Below are 8,584 nucleotides of genomic sequence, written 5' to 3' on the forward strand. Positions count from 1 at the left end.
GCCCCGTGTTAAGGAGTTTTATTCCTGGTTTTTTTTTTTGACATCGGGACCCCTCTACTCACGTCTTGATGACCCCTGAGGCTTTAGAGGTTGCCCTTAGCAAGCGTTTAGCTCCCTGGTGCGCTTTGGGCCCTTCTCGCTCCCTCAGAACTCTCCCGAGTCCACCTCCACGATTCCAGCCAGTGTTTTTGTCCTCTCTTCCATCTAGCGTGCCTCCACCTGGTCCGTGCCTCCATTTGGTCCCTGCCTCCTGGCGGCATCTGCGCTCTGCTCGGGTCCACTCTGGAGCTCATCATTGTGTCCTCGAGTCCTCGTCGGTCTTTCTGTCCTCCTCGGGATCCCTCTCATCCCTGTGACTACACCTCTGGCTCCGCCTGAGCCATTCCCAACGCCGCCTTTGTGCTCCAGAGCACTTTCTGTTTTCTGCGTCTTATGGTACGGTTCTGTTTGGCATCTGGTACCCGGCGATGCCTGCTGTCAGCTCACACCTCCTCTGCAGTTTTTCAGAGAAGGTGAGAACCTTCATCTATTTTTATCAAACTGTTTCCCACCGTGTTTTTGTTTTTGTTGCGTTCAGCAGTTTACTTTTGTTCGAGCTACTTAAATGCTAACTAGGTGGCTTCATGCGGTTTCCAATGCATTTCTTGTATTTCTATGGGGTTGTTTGTTTTTTTTTTTAGTGTTTTCTGTCCTTTGGGACTCAGCTAGTTCTGTTAAGGGAGTGAGTCAGAGAGATCATCGAGGAGTCTCGGAGGCTTAGAGTCATTGGTCGCTTACAGTACATAATTTACTTTGCAACCAGAGATATTTTTGAGAGGGGATTCTTGTGGCATCTAAGTCTGCTTTGTCGTTCGGTCCTGTCCGGAACGCAGCTCTGGTAGGAGGTAGGTTGCATGGGTGGTCCTGCCAGAAATGCAGCGTGACCCCCCCCAGCATTCTTTTCATAAGCAAGTATAGCACGTAACTTTTGGTAAAAACAGCGTTATTGCATTTAATGAGCTGCTCTCCTACATAGCTTGGTACGGCATCTATCTTTTTCTATCTACGCCGCAGAAAAATGAGGTTTGATCCCCTACCGGGTCACGCTGCTGATGCAATCGACGTAGGTGCAGTGAGAGAGCCGGCGCTGTCCGTCCCAGGAAGGGTCGCCGCGTGAGCTCCGGGCAGGCGCCAGCGCTCCGCGCCGCGGCTCCTCCAGCGCCCGGGTGCTCTGCGGGGGCGCGGGGTGGGCAGGACCCGGCGCGTACCGGCCCCCGCTCAGGGGGCTCGCTCAGCTGCTGGGGGTCGCTGGTGCCGTCCCTTCGGCCGGTGGCCGCTGTTTGTGGGGTGTTGACGTTAAGAGAAGCGGGGCTGTCTGAGGCAAGGGCTTCGCAGACCGGGTGTAAGGTTCAGCAGCACGTACGCTGTGACGCACGCCTGCGTGCAGCGCCTCGCCTTTTCTTTTCCTTCTTCTCAGGTCAGTAGTTTTGTGTTGGGTATTCGGGGGGGCGGGATTGTTTAATAGTACGTGGTGTATTTGATTTTTAAAAAAATTTTAGTTTTCCTGGAATTCGTGACTTTAATGAAGACGGGATCTTGGGGTTTTTTTAACCAGTTTTGCTGTATACTCTGCAAGTTGTTGACATTATTTCTTAGTAGGACTGATGGGAAGGTCTGGCAGGGGTTAGGGTGAGCGTGTTGTACGCGTCTGTATGTGGAGCTCTAGCCTTCCTTCAGAAAGCAGCAGGGACGTAACGCATAGTGTGTGTCGGGGTACGGAACTGCTCGTCGCCTTTCCCGATCGCCCGCAGAGTACCACGTTGTCCCGAGAACCTTTGCAGCTTGCGGCAGGTCCCTCGTAGATTATAAGCATCGGGGCTTCCGTTATTTTGTGGGCCTGTAGAGAGCACGGAGTCTGCGGGAAGCCGGAAGGTGGGAGGTGCTCGCAGAGCGCGGGGCAGAGGTGGGAAGGGCAGCTCCCGAGGAGCGGCTGACAGAGGGGCTTTAGGGGTGCAAATACAGGGCGGGAGCTGTCGGGAAGGAGTGAGGTTCCTTCCCTGACAGTTCAGGAGGAGAGGAGGGGTTTTTGAAGTCTTGGTACCGGGGGATGGTTGGGAAAGGGAGGGGGTTCCTCAGCCTTTCCCAGAGGGGTTTTGCCCTCGGGTCTGGGTGTCGGCGAGGTCTGTTCGGTCTCGGTCTCTCGGCAGCTGACGTGAGGTTGTGACAAAGTCACGAGAGACGTGGCGTAACCTGCCCGGGCCTCCGCATTATGCAGGGCTGAACATCAGGCGAGTCTCACCTTGGGAAGCATTAGGGACACTAAAATATTCTAAAATAGATTTTTTTCTTTCAGTGTTTCTTTTGTTTATTCCTGCGGGTAAAGTCAGGTCTTCTTTTGACATCCAGGTCCCTGCGGCTCTTTCCTCCTCCCCGCCCCGATATCCCCACCGGTGTTTTCCCACGACAGGAGGGGCAGAGCCGGGAGTGGAGCGCTGGGGCATCCGGGGAGGTAGCGATGGGCTTCCCCCCCTCTTTGCAGGGCTGACCCCGAGGATGGGTGGTACGCGGGTCGATAGTGTGAGTAGATATTATGTGGGTGCACGAATCCCTTTCTGATTGTGTCAGAGGGTAAGGGTTCGGTTTTGTTCAGTGTATTTGTCGAAGATGCAAGTTCCGTGTGGGGAAAAAGCCAGCGCTCTGGCTGCTTTGGGGATAAGGTGGGGTATACCTGTTTTTGTAGGGCATATCTTATTTGGCAGGTGTTTTGAACTAGTTGTATCTGGTTTTCCTAGCGACTCACGAAGGGGTTTGGGGCACCCAAGGGCAGGTACTGTTCCCAAAAGGCAAAGCAGGGCCGTAGCAGACTTTTCTATTTATGGGGATGGGCTCGGTCATCTCCTGCACAAACTCTTGTTATGTGGAGATTGGGGTGGCAGCTTTCTTTTGATTTCTTGATGAAGCAGAGGATGATGGAGCTCGTTATAAGAGCATAATAATTTTCTCTTCCTTTGGCAGTACGGGCACCCGAGGGCCAGCCTGCTTTTGAGGAATGGCATGAGGATATCCGTGTCAACTGTCAGCAGAGGAAGGAAGCTTGTTTTGGAGGTGAGGAGATGAAGTATAGTCCTTATTTGTTGTGTTTGATTTTAATCACAGGGGCGGGGAGAGGCTGGGACACGCAAAACATGGCCCTGGACAGGGGAGCCGTCTATTACATGGGAGGCCGTGAGAGAGATCACAGACACCACTGGACAGGCATTGGAACCCAGTGCTCAGGTTGGACTGACCTGGCAGAACCTTCCTGCCTTCTGGAATAATGGGAATAATTCTGTACTGAGATTTTAATAGCTCGGTCCACATCACCTTTGGCTTTCCTTCACTGAGCGCTTATTTTGGCAAGAAGCATCTCTCCTCAAGCATTTGGGTCTGAGGGGTCGCCAGGAGGTTCTGTGGTGTCCGCCTCCGCGAGGTTTTGTGACCATCAAGACCTATTCAGCACCTGTCTGCACTCGTCTCCTGTAACTGCTGTGCAGTTTTGACTTAAGACTTTCCAGCGCCGTGTTGGCTAAGGGTAGCATTCTGCGTGCGGCCGGCTTCTGGCAGCCCAGTCTCACATCCTGTTTATGCTGGCACCCTCGTGTGAGCTTGCTCCCTGCCAACCGTTTCTCCGTGCTGTAGTTCACGGAGTCATTCAGGGGTTGGGCACCCATGAAGGAAGAGTCTGTCGTGACACCAGCCACGGTCGCTTGCTACCCGTAACGCATTTGCCAGCGTCCGTTTTTGAGCTCTATCAGTCTCTGCCTGTATTTGAACCGTCTGGCAGTAACTTTAATTTTTGTGTGTCGGTGGGGGGCTTGACTTATTCTTGCAGTTAAAGGAAATAGGGCTAGGCTAAGCATGACAGTCCAAGCGAGGCACGACAGCAAGGGTGAGTGGATGGCGTTGTGGGCTCTGACAGGGGGGTTGAGCTTGCTCGCTTGGCTTTTGGGGTCTCTGTGTTGCCTGAGTAAGTCAGAGGGATTTGTTAGTCTCTTTTGCATGGTGGGGTCTCTCATTTGGAAAGCAGGATATGACCTCTGTGTGCCTCTCCGCGTTTTCATGAAGCGGGCCCAGCGTTGAAAGTTACGGTTCCTGAGACGTTGGCGAAGGACTGACCATGCCAGCAGGCACCAGATGCAGCCGCTGAGCCCGGAGCTGCCGCACAGGAGGTGAGCAGAGCCACGTTAGCCTGCTGGGGGAAAGAGCGAGTCCAGGATGTGGCTCTTGGGGTGGGGGGAAAGAAGGATGGGTGTGTAATTAAGGGCATTACTGTTTCTGCTTTTTCCTGAGCCCGCTGATGTAGCTGACTCAGCGCGGCAGATCGGAGCGCAAAGCACGCGTCGACAGGGTTCGTGGAGCGAAGAAGTCCGAATGGGGATGGTTGCTGTTTGTCAGCATCTGGTTGAATCGTGGAACCATTATGGCTGGAAAAGACCTTTAAGATCACCAAGTCCAGCTGTCAAGCCAGCACCACCTTGCCTCCTGAACCATGTCCAGAAGCTTGACTTTGTTTTTATTTTGCTGCTACAGACGCACAGCAGGGAACTGGACACCAAAGGCAGATGGTGAGCGGGGTACCTTAAGGTCGGTCGGCACTTGACAAAGGAGGCATCAGTTCCATTTTACCCTTTAACATACAGGTATTACTGGTTCTTATCGTTATTTCAATGGTTTCGAGAGCTAAAAAACCTGATTTTTATATAATGGAAAAGAAAACCAAACCACCAAAAAAAAAACCAACCCACCCACCAAAACAACCCAAACAAAAAAAACCCCAAACCCCTGATCTGGGGACAATTTGGGGTGAAACGGTGGCAATTTGAGGGGCATCGCTGGGGGTGCTGGGGGTTATCTGGAGTAGGCCATCTCCTGCGGGTTATCCCAGGTGGACCCCTTACTGTAGGTCACCCTCATGCATGTTCTCCCCATGCGCCTCTCCACCCACACATACCCCTGTCCGCCTCTGTCCCCCTGCCTGTGTGTCCGTCTCCTCCCCCTCTGCCCCCCTCTGGGTATCTCCCCACCCTCCCAAATACTTTCCACCAAAACATCCTCCTGTGCAAGGTTTTTCCCACGTGAGTTTTTTTTTTTTCCCTGGGACGTGCCTCCCACATGCCCTGCCCTCCTATCTCAAGCCCCCCTCTCCACCCCTGCTCCACCCCCCCATATTCAGTACCACCCCCCCATAGCCCCTCTGCTTCTGGACGCCCCCAGGGCGCTGCCTGCAGTGCCTCCCCCCACCCCCATTTTCCCGCACCCCACTCCCTCCTCCTCTGTTTTGGATTTGTGCTGGAACACCCAGGGATCTGTTACCACTGAGCAGCGCTGGCACAGCACCGGGGGCTCCCCGCGCCGCCCTGCCAGCGAGTGGGCTGGGGGGGCACAGAAAGCTGGGGGGGGGACGGGGGACGCAGCCGGGGCAGCTGGCCCCGGCTGACCAAAGGGATATTCAGACCATATGATGTCATGTTCAGTAATAAAACCAAGGAGGAGGTTGCAGGGGGGTGTGCGTGCTGCTCAAAGACTGGCTGGGCATCGGTTGGGGGTGAGCGACTGGTTTCATTTGTAGCACTTGTCCTTCTTGGGTTTTATTTTTCTGCCTCTTTTTTTTTTTTTTTTTGTCTTCCTCTTTTCCTTATTGGTGGTCATTGACCTGTTTTTGTTTCAACCCATGAGTTTTCCCACTCTTACCCTTCTGATTCTCTCCCCCATCCCACTGGGGTGGGGGGAAGTAAGCAGTTGCGCGGTGCTTAGTTGCTGGCTGGGGTTAAACCGTGACAGAAGGCCAGTTGCAAGCCCAGCCTGGCCAATGCTTTAGGCGCTCAGTGTTATTCCTACCATCCTGATAGGCCATCCTTGCTCTTCATTGCTACTGTATAGTGCCTTTTGCTCCGTAATCAGCGGTACTCAGGCTGTGCAAACATACCGGCCTCCCATCCTCTGGGAAGGAACCCTGCCAAAGACAAAGAGCACGATCTACAGCAATTCTGCCCCTCAAGGCACCCGGCAGACCCCTTTTTCTTGACTCTTACCCTGTCCAGCCAGGCTGGAAAGCATGGTGGTTACTGAAACTGCTTCTCCCGTGACTCCTCAGGCTGTTAGCTTGGCCCTGGTAGCGTATAGGCTGCTGAGGTCCTCAGCTCTGCAGGGGATGCAGGCAGCCTGCAGGGCTTTACACCACATCATTCCTTTCCCCTTTGGGCAGCAGCGGTTCTGCCGCTGCTACGGGCAGCCGGTTCCTCAGGGCGAGGAGCTGGGGCAGCAACGGGCCGCTGCAGGCTCCGGTCAGCGTAAGAGGCTGCTCCCTGGGGAGCCGAGGCACTTTCTGCACTGTCAATGGCCCTTCACAAGGGAACTGTGCTCTGGTTTTGGTGGAGAAAGGCGCTGGTCGCAGGCAGCCACGTGTCACTGTGCGCAGCTGTTTGGCAGGTGTCTTGCTACTTCAAATAGAGGCATATTTCTTGCAGTCTTGATGCCAAAACAATCGGGGGTTCAAGCTACAAAAGCCTTTTGCCATCAAAGCAAGGTGACAGCTTGGTTTTCCACCAGCACTGTTTCAGCTGTGTTCCTAGCTGAAAAGGGCTTGCAGGCCAGGAGATATTTAGAGGGGTCTGATGCAAAGAAACTGAGTGTTGAAGTGGTTGTTTTAAGGAGGCAAATTATGCAGGCAAAAGAACTGAGCTGTTCCCTCGACCCAGTGGCAGAACAGCCTATCCGGCTGCCCGAGTAGCGCGCGTTGCAGGCAGCAAAGCGCGACTGCGATGCTCGCTGGCAGGAGTGCCAAGGGGTGCAGCCCCACGCTGCCCCACAGAGCTAGGATGGGACCTCCAGGGCTCTGCGGCTGTCTGCTGAGAACATCTGACATACCGACGTGCCTCTTTGCTTTCCCGCTTTCGCGGCTGATTGCTTTGCGGGCTGGAGGGCAGGGTGGTAGGTCACATTGTGCGGGGTCTCTGATCCAGCGGCAAGCCCTGCCCAGGAAGCCTTGTGTTGGGCGCAGGGTTAGGAGAGCGGAGTCATAGCACAGAGGTGAGGAGAAGTGCAAACACCACAACAAAGCCCAAGGATCACCAGCGTATCACCCGTTTGCCGATGGCATCTGCCCTGCCTGGGCGCGTAGGTGCCCCTCTCACACAAAGAGCAGCTCGCAGTCTCTTCTCGCCTGACTGCAGGAGGTCAGCTGCGTTACCTTATTTTATTTTTTTTTAAATCTCTTTCCAGCATCTGCTGACTCACCCTGACGCAGCAACCCCGGGGCCTTACTGCGGGGGGGGGAACCCCCAACCCTGTTCCACAGCTTCCCTGTGCTGCCTCGCCGCCCTAGGGGATGGGGGGCACGGACAGAAACAACCACCGCGCTGCTGGAGGGCCGCGAGGGAGAAAGGGCAGAGAAACACAAGCCCCGCACCCCCCCGTAAGCAGCTGCCGGCCCGGGATGGTGTAACCGGGGCTGAGGTGCCGGGGGTTGCTCGGGAAGGAACAGCTGGGGCGGTGCTGCCGCTCGGCGGCCGGGCTTCGGCGGTGCGGCGGGGGGCCGGGGGGCGGGGGAGCCGAGGGGCGGGGGGCCGGGGGCGGGTGGGAGCCGAGGGGCGGGGGGGAGCCGAGGGGCGGGGGGGAGCCGAGGGGCGGGGGGGAGCCGAGGGGCGGGGGGCCGGGGGCGGGGGGGAGCCGAGGGGCGGGGGGGAGCCGAGGGGCGGGGGGGAGCCGAGGGGCGGGGGGCCGGGGGCGGGCGGTGCGGCGGGGGAGCCGAGGGGCGGGGGGCCGGGGGGCGGGGGAGCCGAGGGGCGGGGGGCCGGGGGCGGGGGGGAGCCGAGGGGCGGGGGGCCGGGGGCGGGCGGAGGGGCGGCGGGGGAGCCGAGGGGCGGGGGGCCGGGGCCGGGCGGTGCGGCGGGGGAGCCGAGGGGCGGGGGGGGGCCGAGGGGCGGGGGGCCGGGGGCGGGCGGTGCGGCGGGGGAGCCGAGGGGCGGGGGGCCGGGGGAGCCGAGGGGCGGGGGGGAGCCGAGGGGCGGGGGGCCGGGGGCGGGGGGCTGGGGCCGGGCGGTGCGGCGGGGGAGCCGAGGGGCGGGGGGGGGCCGGGGCCGGGCGGTGCGGCGGGGGAGCCGAGGGGCGGGGGGGGGCCGGGGCCGGGCGGTGCGGCGGGGGAGCCGAGGGGCGGGGGGGGGCCGAGGGGGGGGGGGCGGCGGGAGGGTCCGTGGTCGGGCGGTGCAGCCGGGGGCTGGGGTCGGTCGCTGCGGCGGGAGCGTCCGGACTCGGGCGGTGCGGCGGGAGGGTCCGGGGTCGGTCGCTGCAGCGGGGGGCCGGGGGGGGGGTGGGGGGGGCCGGGGCCGGGGGGCGCTGCCGCCGCGCTCGCTGCTGCCGCCCGGTCGGGAAAGGCCGCTGCCCCCCCGGCGGCCGAGGGGCGGTACCGCAGCGCCGCCGCCGCGGGCTGGGAGGGGGCCGGGACCGCCGGGGAGCCGAGCCAGCCCCTTCGGCGGGTGCGGGCGTCTGCTGCCCGCCGCGGCGGGGTCCCGGTCTGCTGGAGGTGAGGGGGGCCGGGGCAGCCCCAGGGACTCACCCCAGAGCTGGT

The 8,584-nt window shown here is 59.0% G+C and overlaps 1 long non-coding RNA gene across 7 annotated transcripts; it reads left to right on the forward strand.

Moving 5' to 3' along the window:
• Window positions 1–451: 451 nt before the first annotated feature.
• LOC135311390 (uncharacterized) lies at window positions 452–7,887 on the forward strand. Of its 7 annotated transcripts, XR_010371042.1 has the most exons (6): window positions 452–1,456; window positions 2,447–2,556; window positions 2,995–3,084; window positions 4,084–4,187; window positions 4,309–4,658; window positions 7,240–7,545. It is a non-coding gene; the product is annotated as an uncharacterized LOC135311390 (long non-coding RNA). The 7 variants fall into 7 exon arrangements; XR_010371041.1 differs by having other exon boundaries at window positions 2,187–3,084; XR_010371040.1 differs by having other exon boundaries at window positions 2,386–3,084.
• The last annotated feature ends 697 nt before the right edge of the window (window positions 7,888–8,584 follow it).

This window comes from Phalacrocorax carbo, unplaced genomic scaffold, assembly GCF_963921805.1.
Source record: "Phalacrocorax carbo unplaced genomic scaffold, bPhaCar2.1 SCAFFOLD_38, whole genome shotgun sequence".
NCBI lineage: Eukaryota > Metazoa > Chordata > Aves > Suliformes > Phalacrocoracidae > Phalacrocorax > Phalacrocorax carbo.